We start from the raw sequence: 15,442 nt of genomic DNA, 5'->3' as shown, positions 1-15,442 counted from the left end.
CATGTGCTTGTCTGCAAGGTGTGTGTTCCCAYGCAGGGTTGCCTTTTGCCTTTTCATCGTRCTACACTTCATTGTMATCAGTCAAGAATTAGAGAARTGATCACATGTGTGCATGGACACACCTGCTCAGATGGTGTGAAACARGTGCTGTCAGCAGGATGATTTAACAGTGTGAGATTTGCAAGGGGGATAATATATTTTTATTAGAWGAGTTTACATGCTGTGAAACAGCAGAATGTACCTTTGGTGTATACTGTTGAGTGTTGCACGCTGGCATCTGTATGAAGAGATGATGAAAGMCTTTCTGCCTGAGCTGGAATGAGGTCACACCTGGAAATAAGTTTTTTTCCTGAGGTCCCCCACTTGGTTTCAAGTAGCCTYCCTTCTTTCCCAGTTCATCATCTGAATTCAATTGTCCCAAGAACCAAGAAATGTCAGGTGAAATCAGGCCTTGCCAAAGCCCCCATGGTCTTCAAAACCAGTGGATTCCAGATGTGTTTGTCACCAGATATGATACAGATCTTCTAATTCACCGTCTGCCTTCTTTACAATGAAGGTGAGACTGCTCCACAGAGATTAGTGACAACCTCCTTCTCCACTGATATCCCTCTCTGCTCYAAATGTGCTAACTACTCTTTTTTGTCACACTTATAGTGCATTAACAATGATAAATTTACAGGCCACCTATTTATCTCCTGTGTTTATCTCAGKGCTGACTGCTTTGTCTGACCTGCTAAGGCACTGGAGAGAGTCCATTTATTTTTACCTCATAAGGTGGTCAAATAAGAGATTTGTTACAACCTTCCTTCACAAACACAGCTTCTTAGCAGCAGTATTTAACCCATCTCATCCAGGTCTGCAGCATTTAGCTTTTCTGTCCAGACGACGTGCAAAAGTTGGTGAGGACACCCRTGCTCTGTGCTGGTTACCTGCTGCTACTCTGCCAAGGAGCAGCACGTGCAGCCCTAACACAGACCTTTGGCCAGAAGATAACCCTGTTATTGGGTTCCCAGGTGCATAGCTAAGCACTTGGGTGGGGAAGGGTGCACAAAACTTGTTTAGAAAGACCTTTTATTTCACTGCATAAGGAACAGGAAGAATCTAAGTGGTGAGATGTGCTTTTTTTCCCAGCAGCTCCCCTGCCTTTGTGCTGGAGGTGACAACAACTCTTGTGCCAGGACTCCATCAGACCATGTCACTGCTGGCATGTGTCCTCCTCTCTTGGCCCATACAGGTTTATTGCCACTTTCTGGCCACATGCAACACTTGGTTGTGACATGCCAGCATCATGGGGCATGTTCTGTCCTCCTGGTGGTCAGTAGTCCCTGTTAGGTGTCCTAGCATGTCCATGTTCTCAACTCCTTTGGAAGGATCTATGAATATGTGGGCATGAAAACTGCTGCCTCAGCTCTGTGAGATAAATCAGGATTTATTCAGGGAGTGGGAATTGAGGGCTCAGCGTGGGACACCCCTGCCCACGTAGCAGTGGTGCACACTTGTTTCTGTGCACATATGAAACTCAGAGTAGAGAGATCCCATCGTTGAAGTGAAGTGCATGTAGTTGAACTTTGGCCTCCACTGCTTTGACTACAGAAGAAAACAAGGGTCTAAAAATAAGGAAATGTTTGCCTCTTGGAAATTTTCTAAGCMATTAATCTAAGAATTATTGATGTTTCTAATTTTGTCAGCAGAGGGAGAACCATCAGTCACACTCAAAAATACCAGTCCTTTGCTGATAACTCATAAAGTGGAATGGCTTTTTAATGAAGTTGCCAGAAGAACRGTTAGCTACTAAAATCAAGGATATTGTTCTATCCCACTCATACTCCTTCATCAAGGAAACTTCCAAGAAAATTCTGGCTTTCTCCTGAAATTGTTGTGCGGGATTTTTTTTTTTTTGAGTGCCTGAAAACCAGTTCCAAAGCTGACTTTACTGCCAACCTTTTTAAAAAAGTAATGACAGTAAATGCTAATAGGAAGTTTCACAAATCAGAATGAGATCATTGAAACCAGTTCCCATCTGATCACACATGAATGAACAATGTGTGGGTTTGAATTGTGTTCATGATACAATGATAGCTACGTCTTTCATTTAGATTGTGATCAAATGAGTGTTACCAAGTGCTGGGTGGTAAGCTGTTGATAAGTGACTGTTTTATCATCCTGTGGAGACTAATGTGAAAACATCCTTATTTTAATGTAACAGAGTGATAGATTTTTAAGCACCTTGCAATGAAATAGATACTGTTGCTTCATTAATGGCTCCCTTTCCTAGTGCATTCATTAAAAAACAGTGAGCTTCATGTAGTACATCCTTCTTTGAATAAAGAAAAACAAGTAGAAGATCAGAAGGTTTTTTTATCTATGTATATATATATATATATTTATAAATATTTATATGTATGGTTATCAGTTTCTTAATCTTTCTTGGAGGATTCCTTTGGTAATTCACAGGCGGATCCCTGTGTTGCTCACCRACTCAAGTGACTTCCCAGTGAATTCATTAGAAGATCAAGATCTGAGATGTATTTAGTGGAACAGGATGTGCTTTTATTACTGAATAAGTGATTTGTATGGTGATTTTATATGGCACTTTACAAACAGTGAGCTGATTCTTCAGTGTTCATCCTGTTTCTAAGCAGTGGAGCTTCACTGGTTTTTAAACATCAGTAGCAGAGGAGAGAATTAGGAAATACTTGATGCATGAAGTGAGAGGAAGCATGGAATGTCTGAGAAGTGGGTTGGGCCAGAAATTATTGGTGAAGATGATGCAGAAGCGAGAATTGTCAGTTAAAGATATTTTAAGGATGTCTTAAAAGCTGTATGTAGCAAGCAAGAAGAGAGAGACATTTTAAAATGCAAGACCTTTATTTTTATAAGGCATGATACTGAGAATGCAAGAGGTTATTACTGCAGGAAGGATGGGTCATACTGGGCATACAGAGCAAGAAAAGAAACTGAAACAAATGTCAGAGACAGAACTCKCTGTTGGTGAGATTATGATTACATAAGAGCATATGTCACTGAAGGGATCTGAAATATTGGCCACCAAATAACTGGTAAATCTTGCATTAGACACAGGCAAAATATTCTCATAAGAGTCAGCATCTTTCATACTTGCATACATTTCCACTCCTTTCCATGTCTGAAAAGGAATGCTTCCCAGGAAATGGGATCAGATCATCAAAATCTGAATTTCTAATTGGACATTGGTGATAATGCTGTTCAGAGCTCAGGAACTGCTCTGAATAACAACAGTGCTGGTATTCTACCATTAAGGCAAAAGCAGCAAGGCAAATCGTGGTAGATGAAATGGTAATAATTTTCTGTTAATTGGAGACCAAATATATATTTGCTTTTTTTTTTTATGATTTAACTAGAGAGAGATGCAGAGATTAAGCCATAGATGACCTCCTCCCAAGGTTTCCAAACCCTGCTGCTTCAGAGATGATATATTTTGTTGTTAGCATACTGTTTTGATGGTGCATGGCATGAAAAATGCCATTATTTGCAAAWGCTAATAGTAGGAATAGACAAGCATAGGAAATGCAGAAAAAAAATAGGAGAAATTACATGAGATAGACTTTTTCAAAGATAATAGGAAAAATAAGAAAGACTGTGTTTGTTTTAGGGAGCTGAGAAGTAGCTGTGAAAATTAAGAGGTGAAGGAAAAAAATATAAAAAAGAAAGGGCAAAGTTTTATATACTARCACAATAAATAAAAGTCCTAGAAAATGAAAAATGGGGAAAGGCACTAAAACTCACAAGAAATCTCAGAGAAGATGACATCTTGAGAACAGCAAAGAGGCAGAAGTAAACTGGCTTAAAACATAACAGGATCAGCTTTTCTGTTTATTTACAGTCACTAGGAAGTGGTGAATAGTGACATTTTATTCCATGTTGGATAAAATCTGGTTTTCCTGAAGTTAAACTTTGGAAAGAAGCTTTCTGGTTCTGCCACTTCTACTTTTCTACAACAATAATACAGATTGATTGTTGTTCACATGAGAAAAAACAGTTCATTTGTTTGAAGACAGTTATCTGATGGACTTTGTTTACTTCCTCAGAGGATGTTAGTAGTGAAGGCAGAAGTGCTGTTAACCCTTTCTTTCATGGAGGACTTAATCCATCTTAGYTAAATTTACCAAAAATTTTCAGTGGTGGCAGGAAAGTTTTCAGTCTGATAATTCATAATTTTTTGTCTGGCTCCTGAGTTTTATACAGTATTTCTCATTGCAATTTATGCAATGCTACAAACTCATAAAAAATTTTTGTTGAGTTTATGAAATAATTTTTTACTACACTTTATATTATGACTATATGATACATGGCATTTTGAAAGTTCATTTTTAAACCAGTGTTTTCTRTATGAGTGCTACCTACACTTAATATTGAGAACTGCTAGTGTTTTTTTTATTGATGACAATAAGCAATAGTAATAACAGGATTATAAATGCATTTGTTTATACATTTGTGCGAGACAGACAGAGAAACATGGCAAATTATTTTTGCACTTAATTTGTCAAATGTTTTTCTATGCCTCTTAAGGGAGTTTGCTTACCGACCTTTACCATGTTGTTCAAACTCCCAAATTCATTCCTGTTGAGTAATTTCTAAAATCAGGCAGCACACTGTGTTATGCATGAAATAGCAGTTGGGTAAGGCACGGGTCTGTGTTTTTCACGGCGGGCTGTCAGGACTGGATGTCRTTCTGACTTTCAAAGTGAATACAAATCAAAATCTTCTTCCAGTAACTTTATAGAWTATGTCCAAGCTAAGTTTCCCAAGCTAAGCTGTCTCTGGTTTGTACACAAATGGTGCTCATAGGGATCAGAATCTCCACATTCATTAAACACCTGCTGTACACCCCCAGATCCAGCTCTCCTGGGTCAGCTGCCCATGTAGGGTGTGGAGAAACAGGTGCCATGAGGTGGCTGCAGTAACCATCAGATTGTTAGGAAAAAGAGGAGATACTGTCATCACCAAAGGTAACCACAYCCTTGTCCATGGGAACTTCTCAAGGGCACAGCAAAGCACCTGAGCTGGGTCTGTGGCTGAGCTTCACAAGCATTGCTGGGCCAGCCTCGGGGCAATTACGTGATTTTCCTGTGCCTTATCTGCAGCATGAAGGCTCATCTCAGAGAAGAGATGGAAAAAACAGCAAAGACACGGTCTTAAAACAAAATTAAATTGCTACTTTCTTTCATGTGTGCYAAAACCCTTCATGTCAACATGTCTTCTCAAATAGAATTCATATTGTGTCTAATCTGGATGAAGTTAACTTTTGAARTKAAATAGATWAATTTTACTATTAATGTTCAAAAAYAGRCATTTATCATGGAGCAAATACTCTGTTTAAATTATCAGTTTCAAACCTTTGTAAAATGGAAGTAGCTTACTGCTCTGCAATTTGGGAATTACAAGTTCCTTTCAAATGTAGGAGCTGTAGGCTGTGCCATATGTCACTAGGAGGATGTTTTCTCATATATTCACAGGAAAATCTTGGATTTGAACGATGAATTCTGCAAACTTGGCAATAGAGCATGAGGAATAAAATAGAAGTGGCTAGCCTCAAACTCCCCTAGACAACTAGGAGCTAGAAACTTGCCATATGCCATTGACTTCCATGGGCAATGCTGAACAGTAGAATATCACCCCATCTTGCAGCATTAAATACTGCCCTAAGTCATTAATACAAAGCAGATGGCTTTGTTGTTGTTTAGAGCTGGTTAGAATCTGAAATTCCCATTCCAAAGGAAATTCTGACATTTATATTTGTTTTCACTGCATATTGGAACAAAACATCAAAATTTCCCAGTGGGATGGAAGTTAAAAATGATCTGGAAACACTAAATTATTTCACTTCATTGGCACTGAACTGTTTTTCTCAATAATATCAAACCAGTGCAATTCAAAATTAATCAAAGATAAATACTAAAACAAAACTAATAAAAATATAAAGTAACAGTGAAACCTTTTCTGCCACATTAAAAGGAAAATATTAAGTTGAAATTATAAATTCTGACATTTTTACAGAATTTGTTTTCTTGAATGTCGAAAAAACATTTTGATTTCAGCTAAGCTGCTGATAGAAACGGGTTCTACTGAAAACATATTCACCCAGTGCTGTTTGTTCAGAGCCAGTAACGTACAGGATCATCTTGCAAGTTCAAGGRTGTAAAAATTCTGAGAAATAAGACATGCACAAAGACAAAATTAAYACAATATCTGCAGTTTAGGAGCATTTTGAAGACTGCTTTGAAAATTCCTACAAGTTCCATGGAATTCCTTTTGTCATCTAGATCTCTCTTGCATTAGGTCTCTTTTGTTCAGCTCAAGAGTGCTAAGGCTGGACAAATCATCCCTGGCATGGACCTTCATATTTATGGACTTGTAAACTGTGACATTATCTTAGTGCATCTTTTTTCCATCTCTTTAGCAAAATTCTGGTCCTGACTGCCAGAACCTCCCACTCCCCATCTCCAGTTGCCTGCTTTCCTGGAGAGAGTTCCAATAGCWCTCTTCAATATGGAACAAAAACTCACTGTTATTTTCCAGGTGGGAACCTCCACAATCGTTCCTTCCCCTATCATAAGAACATATTTTAAAATATCTGGTTTGTCAGCTAATGGCTCCATTTTTTTCCAGTATCGTGATTTCATTTTTTTTCTTTCTGTCAACACCAAGTCTCTGCTGTGGGATAGGAGACCATCTGTTAACAATATTTTTAAGGGTAGACTAAGCACAAATGTCACTCTTTTGGAGTCACATGCTATTTATTTACAAAGATAAAAAAATCAATATCATGAATTCACATCAGCTTCTYGTCTTACTTTGTGCAACAGTAGCTTTCTGCTTTAGTTTCCACTACCCTYCACCAAGGTACTGCATATAAGGTTACATAAAAGGACCAAACAAGATGTAGGACAGATTAGAAACCCGATGAAGCTGCTGCTGGATGAGTTTGATGAGTGCTGTGCTCAGGTGCACTGGGGAAGATTATGTTACCACTGGTGAGTGCCCTGYACAAAGGAGAGAAGCCCTACGGAAGAAAGGAGAATAAACCCGAGTTTGACATGGCTGGACATGTGAGTATCGGGACAAAGACAAACTGCAGTGACGCAGGTGTGTAGGAAGGGTGGCTTTTCTAAAGCCCTCAGACCCTTGTTAGGTACCAAAATCAGTGGTGCTATTTTCTGGCAGGTCTCARTTTACTGGGTACAGATGCTTTTTGAGAAACTGCCTATTGCACAGGTGCCCTAAGGGGGAAGGTGTGTTTCATCTGAGAAGCCCACGTTTAGCTGTGGGTGTTGGGCACTTGGAAAAATGTGACCTTGAGCATTTTAGGAAGTGTGGCCCAGAAAGATAYTGTTAACCAAAGAGACTTTAGGCTCACAAGTTCCTTTATAGGAGACACAGTARCTGCAGAAAATTTCCGACATTTGGATCTTGGTATACAGTCTGCTTTTGAAAGAATGTTGACAGATAAAGTCACCTCCAGCTGGAGCAGGTGAGGGATTTTGCCAACTCCCCTGCTGTCGTCTTAACACCCATGTTTATAAATACTGCAGATGTCCTGTGCTTAGTGAAACAGCTGAATGCAGTAAAATCTGGAAAAGCAACCTCCTGAGGGTGGGTGTTCTAATGTACTGTTAGCAAAGTCTCTCTTGCCCTTTGCCATACAAAATTAGGCAAAGGCAAATATACTTTTACAAAAATACTATTTCCATAGAGTTTTAAGAAATCAAATACATGAATATATATCTAGTTCCCAAAAGAATCATCTGAAGTCTGCCAAGACAAAGAGTTATTTATTTTAAAGACCTCAGATGATTCTACCCAGAGTTAATGAACAAAACGTTGTGTTTTTTTCTTACAGAGCATATGGTAAAGTGTTGTTTCTCAACTTCACAAATGAATGATTATGCACCAAAAAATCATGTGAATATTGGCATGGTTTTTATTGTTGTGACTTCTGAAAGAATTAGGAAATGAAATTAAGTAGTAAGACCATTTGTGACTGTAAGAAGAGGGGTAAACAAATCTCCCTCTTTTGTCTGGTTTCTCTTTTTTTCCTCATTTCTCATTAGGAAGGAAAGGTTACTTTCAATCCATTCTGGGTGGGTGAAGGCTTTGGTGGCCTGGGGAATGATTGTCCAACACTTACTGCATCATTTTTTGCATTGCTCATTAGGTGGTGGTATCACTTCCCAAAGTGACTCCAGACAAAGCCCAGGACACTGGGAAAGGTTGAAGTGCTAGATAYCCCTCCATGTGCATCGAGGAGCCCACATTTACACCCTGTTACACCTTGGAGGGTCACTGCAGGATCTGGGAGCACAGATTGCTTTATATGTGTCTCTAGCAGCCCCTTTTCTGTGTCTTCATTGCCGGCCTACCCTGCCTGAGGTTACACCTTAACTGAGCAGACAATCCCCCTAAAGATGCTGAGGTGTGCTCTGTGTGAGGCAGCAGAGGTTTGGTAWAAAGTGAGAGAGCTCCATCTCCCCTCTGTGATAGCCAGGCTGCTGATGCAGCAGCAGTGAGTACCTGATTGCCAGGGTAAGGACAGACCTGATTGCTCCATGCAACCAAAATCTCGTGGGTGGAGGCTGTCCATCACAGACACTCCTCTTTGATGGATAGATGCGCACCAGGAGCATCTTCAGAAACAAGCCAAATTTTGGTCAGGAGCAGCTTCAGAAACAAGCTGTGAGTCCTAAATGCAGGACTTTAAGATGGAGAGAGTGGCCARCCATGAATGAGAGAGGAGTCACTGCACAGTGTGACACACTGTACAAATGCACATAACATGCTCTTTTCCCCAGCTGCCTGTATTAGAAATGCTCATGCCTAGTCATCCTTTTCGTGCCRCACACTCTCCACCCTACTGGAAATGCTTTGGAAACAGAGACCTTTTCTGGAAGCCCCAGCGATGCTGAAGGCAGTGCAATGGTGAGGYGGTGTGAAGGCATCAACCCCTTCACTGCTCAAGGCTGAAACATTGCTTTTTGGTCTCAAAAAAATTCCCAGAGCTGAGTCTGTGGGCAGTGCTGAGAGTGGTGTGAGTAGCATAGGCCATTATTTAGTTAACCCTCTGCTGAAGACCCCAGCAGTAATGTACTAGCATTTATTGATGAGGCACTGCCTTTCTGCTGCATCCCCCTGCTCCACCCTCACAACAGCCCTCATCGCTAAAATGCACAAAGGAATTATGATAAAGAGAAAYAGGAGACAAAGCGGAGCAGCTGTAGCATTTCTCTGCCAGGGTAAATCTGAAGAAACTTCCTGGGCTTTTGATGTTCTGCATAAGCACCTCCAACTTTGAAACCCGTGAACTCTGTGCAGCTGCTCCTGCTTGGACTGCCCATCTCAACCACAGAGCTATAAAGGATTTGCTTTTATTTCTTGTTTTGAGTTTCTCCTGGGGTGGCAGGAAAGCACAGAACCAATACTGTCAAAGGAGAAATTAGGGGCACTTTTGGTAGGGGAAGGATAGCCCATAAGGGGCTAGAGAAACAGGAAGGTGACATTAAACAAAACAGGAACTTAAAGCAGTGAAAATGTCAGGATCCTGGAATCAAAGTAAGATCCTAATATAAAATGAGTGAATATTGTCATGAACAGGTTAGGAACTACCAGTGAGAAACTGGATGGCACATGATCCCTGTTCCTTCTGTTGATAAATACTGAATGATGATCCCATCTACACCTGTTTCTTGGGTTTTTTCCTCTTAATTTCTCCATTAGTCTTCATTACTCTTCTTTGATGTCAGCTATAATTTTAGCCAGACGTATTTGGGTACTTRCTATACTGTACAGCAAATCTGTTTACTGCTGTTCCTTCTGAATATTAATAAGAGAATGTCAGATTTTTTTAATGAATCTTGCTCATGAATTTTATCCRGTTTTTGTTGTTTGCCAGTATAAACAGATAAATGGAGGGTGGCAAGGCTCAACATTTTATTCTGCATGCATTTAATTTGTTGCTAAGTCCCTGTGTGGTTTTTAATAAATTTGGTTTTCTTTCAAAAATGTGTTCCAAGATGCTGTTAAAAAAATTAAGCAAAAGCCTTTCTTGGCAAGCATCTCCACACTGGTTACTCAAGTGAATGTGTGAAAACAAACTAGAAATGGCCAGAAGGAAGCAAAGGGACTACTTCCAAGAGCCTGGGGGGTGGTTTTCTGTGGGATGAGGAGAGAAAAAACCTCTTGACCAGGTAGCGCTTGCATTTCACAGCAGGAGACTAAAACCAGAGCTTTTGTTCCCAGCACAGCTGCTGCTGCTGTAACTGTGCACTGTGTCCCACTGGGATCCTGTGCTGGCACTGGAATTGCCAATGGGACAGGGGGGAGAGGTGCTGGAGGTGCTGGAGGTTCTCAGGGAGCTCAGGGATTGATCACAGAGTCTCCTGGGGCTGAAGCACATCAGATACCATCAAACACATCCCTGCCTTGCTCACCAAGTCTCACTGGAGAGCTCCAAGATGACAGACAGGGCTTTGCCCACATTTACTGTTGGGTTTGCATTCATCATGAGGCCATGGCAACGTTGGTGTTCCTGCCACAGGGAAGCAGCRTACACAGATGGGAAGGGAATGTATCATTTGAGAGAGCTGTTGCTTTGAACTATCTCATTACACAGCTCATACAGCAGTTAGCAGTATTACAGCCCAAAGGAAYAACTGACCTTATCAAAGAAACTTGGCTTTTATACCAGTTTGTGTTCACCAAGCCTTGATTTTTGTAAATGCACATAACTTCCCCCATTCTGTAAGGGCATGGACATAGATGAACCAGAGCTGAATTTGGAAACATGTGTACACTGGATCACAAATAACAGCAGCATTTGTGGCTACTGACACATTGTGGTGATCTGGTATGTGGTATCTGAAGCTTTACCAAGCAATGAGAGCAGCTGGCAGAGTGGAAGGAAGAGAGTAGTTCTAATGTGGTGAAGTTTGATCACAGGGCAAAATTTTAGCCTGAAAGCCCTGGGGRCACATCCCCAGACAAAGTCTCAGGCTCTGAGATTCACTGCAGTCTCCCCCTGATACCCCTCCACTTATTGCAGGGTAAGGGGATGCTGTATTGCAAGGTTTAGTCATCCTGAGATTTGGTTAGCCAGGACAGAGGACCCCTTCTCTGAGCTTGTGACAGAGCTGAGTTGCTCAGTGACAGGCGGAGAAAGAGCTGGTAGGGGTGGCAGAAATTGATGGCAGGAGAATTCAGCTTGCTGGAGCCCTATCTGCTGTGCTGTGGAGGCTGGTGAGCAGTGACAGAAGAGCGCTGGTGGGTAGGACATGAAAGAAGGTGAGATCCCTGCCATTTCCAGATGTGCAGACAGCTTGAGAGATAGATGGTGACATGAGTCCACTTGTCACATCCAAGTTTTCAGTGATGATCATCTGTTACTCTGGAGGAAAAGCCCCAGCGGTGACGGTGAGTGGAGAATCGCACTCGTAGCTCAGAGTGGCATTGCCACGGGGGACTGACTCACACTGGAGCACTGCTTTCTCACCGCTGCCAGGTAGCAGAGCTGGCTCAGTGATGCTGTTGTCCTGCTCAGCCTTTGGTTCATTCCAGCAGTCATCAGGAGCTTGTGCAGCTGCTTGGCAGAGKTTGAAATCCCACAACTGCTAGACTCGGGAAAATTCTCAAATTATGTGTTAGAAATATTAAAGACAGCATTACACCCATTGGTGGATTATTTCTTGGAAGCAGGTCAAACTGTGTGTTAGAAACTGAGAAACGGAAGTTCCTGAAGACGAAAATCACAAAATGGAACTTTCACTGCTTCTTTCTGTAAAGTTTTCTGCTTTCATTTTTACAKAGTTGGTGTCTRTAGCTTAACCTATGGTGTTCACCTTGCTGGTCCCACAAGATCAGGCAGGACTTGCCTTCAAACTGATTCTTTGGACCTTTGAGGAGACTTGTACACTGTTAGCTATGAAGTACTTAAGAGCCCAAAATTTCCATCTTTAGAACAAGTCKTTCCTAGATAAATGCCCCTTTCTCACAATATTTTTTTCCCAGCACTGGAATTTTCCTCAGATTTAAGCCTAAATGAMAATTAAGAAGTGTTGTTGTCCTTGGCAGACTCAGCTCAATCAAAAAAACAAACAAACAAACAACAAAAGCATGCAGTTATGATGGGTGTCAAGTTTGAAGAACAAAAGCACTGTTAGAAATGTGTTGACAGAACTTGCTTATTATATCAAACCTCCAACAGAAAAAAAAGAAACAATTAATTTCTTTTTAGGAAATACGTTTAGATGTGTGCATTGCATGTTTGTTTGCATTGCGCAGCTTTCGTTGCAGTGGATGGCTGCATGCTCCTGGTTGCTGCAGGTTCCATCTCCTGCAAGGTTGGTGCTTTAGCAGGCAGTGTTTGCCTTACTCTGAGGTTTCAGGTTGAGGTGACAACTGTGTGTGAGCAGCAGCAAGCTGCTGGCAAAGAGACACGTGATGGAACGGGTGAATGGCAAAGAGTGATGGAACGGGTGTTCCCTGCCCTTCTGCCCAGTCAGGGCTCCCTGTGTGAGGAGGAGGCTGAATGCAGCAAATGTGCTGTGCTGCAGGCAAAGCCATCGGTGCAGTGGCACTCTCTGCTTGTCCTCAATTGTCACAAGCCATTGGCTGTCAAACAGCTTTGTCATCTTCATCTTAAAAACTCCCCATGTAGACCTGAGTAGGGGAAGCTCTAAGAGTTTCCTTTAAGGAGCATCTCCTGTGACATTTCCTCGAGTAATGAGTGAGCAGGGATTCTTTCCATAGCWGCTGCACAGCAGTGATGCTTTACTTCCTGATGTTCTGTAGTTGTTGGCTGAAATGGTATCAGCCTTTCAAGCCATAAACACATCACATTCTTTTACCAAACAATACTGCCTTAAGAATTAAGAGCTTAGTATTTTAATACATTGTCCTATATAGGAAGTCATTCATATATATTATATCTAACACCATTGACTCAGAGGAAGAAATTGTAGAAATGCARTTAAACATATTCATAAACCACTTAATTTGGCTTTCCTTCTGTACACCTACAACATCCATTTCTCAGTGTTGTCAGCATTTTACTTTGTCATTGTGATTGCTGCTYGTTATTTACTTGCTGCATTTTGAACTTTTAGTGGTTTATTAGGAATTTGAAAGATCTACATTCATGATAAAGTGGGAAAATATGCCTTAAATCAGTTTCCATTTTATTTTGGTCTGTGCATTTATTGCTRTCCTTGTTAGCTGGCATTCTCTTAGCTCACTGCACTCTGCCCATAATCTAATCTATCATGACGAGTGTCAGGCAGCAGTCTRTGAAGTGATTGTGAGGATCTTCAAGTGTCTTCAATGATTTTCTGTACTTGGACTGCAAAATCATTTTGATCTGTTGTTGATAGAACAGGCACAATAAATCCCATTGTTACAGTTCCTGGAACACCACCTATTAATAAGAAACAATCTGGAGGGCAAAGAACATGATAAAAATTCATCACAAGTGGACTCAGGAATAATGCTGTGGGTTTTGACTGGCACCTGGCATCACAACAGCTGTGGATTTCATCCTTGTATCACAAGTCACGCATGGTTAGCTCTCCCTTTCTGCCTGGAGATTTTTCTGGTTGTGATGTTCTGCAAGGCAACGTGCTCTACTCCTCTGTGGGTTTCATTATTTGGTGAAAATACGTTGAACCTACAGCTATAAAGGCATTACATTTTCRAGTGAAATACAGTCTTACTGGTCACCTCTTGAAGCACGCTGCCTGCATCTTACCTCACTATTTCACTTTTCAAAAGGCTCTGGACTAGAAATGTGTAACCTGAGCTTTCAATTTTCAAATGTTTGAGTTATTAAAAAGCAGGAGGGAGTTATAAGGCTATTTTAGCTCATTCCTACTGCAGCAGGCTGTCAGAAATCTTCCCTCCCTACCKTATGATGCTCCTGGCGCTGCAGAAGAGCTGCAGGCTGGGGGTGTGGGCAGCTGCTGCCTACTCTGGGGACTTTACCGGGGTTTTGTGTTAAACTGGTGCCAGTATAAACTGAGCCTGGCCACTTCACTTGTCCAGTTGCTCTTCTATCCCACAGGCAGACCCTGATCGTGTTGTTTGGCCTGACATAAAGCCCTCTGGCTGCCCTAATGTAATCCTTTTGCTCAGCTAATTCCCAGGTTGTTTATTATGGGCCCCGTCCAACACCCATGGAAGACAACACAACCTTCAGCTGCTTCGGCAGCTGTTGGACCAGGCCTAAGAAAGAAGGACTTTTTTGCTATTTTCAGGGCATTTAAGAGTGTGGATTACTTGAAAGGCATACAGAACGTTTTCATCAGGATGAAAAGAGAAAAGGCAGTAGAAAAAAYTACCTTTGAGGTGGCATCTTCCACTTTCTAAGTGTTTTGGAGATGCTTTGSAGGAAAAGATATTGTTTGGTRAACATATCARCCAAGCCCCTGAAATGGTCAGGAGWTGGATAGRCYCCCATGGRACAGGATTCTTCACCCTTCCCAGCCTCCTGTTTGTGAGCAGGGGAGCCTGTTCTCCATGAACAGGCAACAAACGTGTTAGACAGGACATACAGTTACCAAACTAGACATTACCAGAGAGCCATCAGCAGATCCTGTGGAGACACAGATGGATCTAGGATGGATCCCATAGTTTTACACTTGAGAAATATAACTTTTTGATCATTCTGGTCCAAGAACACAGGAAATTAAGGAATCAGTCCTCTAGCTGCCTTGGAGAGTTCAAATTCKTTGAGGAGAAGGGGAGCTTCTCTCACAGGAAAAAAAAACAGCATCAACCTGGGGGAGCCTCAGTTTCTTCTTCCCAATGCCAAACAGAAGAGACAGTAGGTTAGCTTCAACTGGTGGTACATTTCTCAGTGGCTGCTTCTGTCATGTGTCGACACTGTATAATTCTTCACTTTTTAAAAATAATATCTTGGTGAAGAAAGGACATTTTATTGAATGCTCATTAGCCATTCCAGTCATCATTATTAAGTCCATCTCTGAGCCAGAGATTCCATTCTGACAACAGTGTGAGTCATGTTTAAATTACTTTGCAATTCTACTAAASTTATCCATACATCACATCTTACTTGAGACTGTCGTTTGCGTGACAAATTCCCAGGCAGGTTTCTGTCAGCAGAGAAAGGTTTCCCACGAATCAGCACAGTGTTAAGCTTCCYGTAAAACTGATGTTGCCTTTTGGAGCCAACACACTCAGGCTCCAAAAGTTAAAACMCAAAGGCATCAATCATTAGTAAATCTGCTGCACAATGTGATCTGTAGCAACTTGCCTTAAATGAAATATAATTAAAGTGATTTAATAGACATTGTATCCAATAATACTTAATAATACTTCTTAATGGTTAATTTAAGGGAAATGAATTTCCAATTTCATTCTCTGGGTACTTTTTTTTTCTCCTTCTTTTTTTTTTTTTTTT

At 41.1% G+C, this 15,442-nt stretch overlaps 1 protein-coding gene across 1 annotated transcript in view; it reads left to right on the top strand.

The window, feature by feature from the left end:
* NCALD (neurocalcin delta) overlaps positions 1 to 15,442 on the top strand; it is a 52,082-nt gene that overhangs the window by 25,000 nt on the left and 11,640 nt on the right. The window lies entirely within an intron of this gene.

Source organism: Malurus melanocephalus, unplaced genomic scaffold, assembly GCF_030028575.1.
Source record: "Malurus melanocephalus ecotype Western Australia unplaced genomic scaffold, MMel_1.1 scaffold_62, whole genome shotgun sequence".
NCBI classification, from domain to species: domain Eukaryota; kingdom Metazoa; phylum Chordata; class Aves; order Passeriformes; family Maluridae; genus Malurus; species Malurus melanocephalus.
Note: the sequence above shows the minus strand (reverse complement) of the source record. Positions and strands in the feature narration are given on the sequence as shown.